Source organism: Pundamilia nyererei, unplaced genomic scaffold (assembly GCF_000239375.1).
Source record: "Pundamilia nyererei isolate P.nyererei 1_Seehausen unplaced genomic scaffold, PunNye1.0 scaffold00045, whole genome shotgun sequence".
In the NCBI taxonomy this organism is placed as follows: Eukaryota; Metazoa; Chordata; class Actinopteri; order Cichliformes; family Cichlidae; genus Pundamilia; species Pundamilia nyererei.
The window spans coordinates 3,213,330-3,214,759 of record NW_005187446.1 but is presented as its reverse complement, the minus strand read 5'-3'; positions in this window follow the sequence as shown (position 1 = coordinate 3,214,759).

Here is a 1,430-nt window from a genome sequence, read left to right as displayed (position 1 = left end):
AGATGGATTTGAAAGTAGTGAGAGTATTCATGAATTAATATCTAATGTGCATCATTTCACTTCTCATCGAAAGTTCAACTGAGGCAGCAGTTTCTACACAGCGTGAGGGGGTAACTGCTTCGATACGGGAACGTGTCAGGATCAGATGTTTGCGCTAAAAAGCCTGAAGTGTGGTGCAGCACACATGCCTGTGAGGCGTGAGCTCATGATTTATTTAGGGTGGGTCAAATAAGTAACATTTTTGGAGATGGTGGAGTTTCGCTCACAGAACTCCTCCAGATGAGATACAAACTGCACTTTTTGAACTTGGTGCAGATCCATCTGGTAAACATTAACTACTTGGCTCATTACAAGTTTGGAATTCCACCTTTAAACTGACTGAACTCCAGTTCAGTAAAAATACAAATATATTGTGCACACAGGCATACACACTAAGTGAACGTTAACATGCTCATTACACTGTGAAGGATCTCTCTTACTGCAAACATATCAGACCACCCTTGGCCTTTGCAGTGTTTTCAGTCTGCCAACTACACACACATCAATATGTTCTGTGTGCTTCACAGTGTAATACAGTAATGCCCTTTTGAGAGTTCATTTTAAAATTATTTTATTTGTTTTGAAGTCCTTAAACAGTCTCGCCCTGCCCTATCTCTCTGGGCTGCTGCACTCGGACTCCCCTTCCCGCTTGTTCACTTGAGCTTACCAGCTGCTCCTGGATGTGCCGAGGACACAGAAAAGGCTGTACATCACTAAATCAACTCTTAAGCTCCACCTTTTCTGCTCAGCTTGTGACCCAGGTTGACTTTATTATTCTAATCTTATGGTTTTTACTCAGATTTGCCTTTCTGTTATGCATATTTACTCATGCTTTTAATTTGCTTGTATTTTATTTAATATATATTTAATACTCAAGTTGACTTGATACTTACTGTATGACATGGCCAGCCAACTTTGCTGAAGCCAGCATGTAGTGCATGCAGCACAGAGGTGCAGATTCCCCAAGGACACACAGAGTTCAATTTTTAAGGCACAGGGTTACAGAGTTAAGGTGCACAACAGTTGTTTTTCCCCACACAGGTCAATGTAGCATAAGTGAACTTTAAATAATCTTGAGGAGATTGAGGTAAATAAAGTTAACTGAGAAATGTTAACTCCAGTGTATAACTCAGATTTATGCTCGTTCTTTTTTTCAGAAATCATTTGCACATCTTCTTTTTTGTTTGTTTGTTTGTTTGTTTTTTGCAAGGGGTTCTTCTTCTATTCTTGAACTTAAAAAAAAAGACAGATTATGATTTTATATTAAATGAAGCCACCAAGGAAGATAAAAAGAAGTCCAACTCTGGATTGTAAGGTGGCGAAAGATTTACCCTCAGGCCCCCTCCTCGATTCATAGATGGTCTTTCCCTTTTCACATATCATTATGCAAA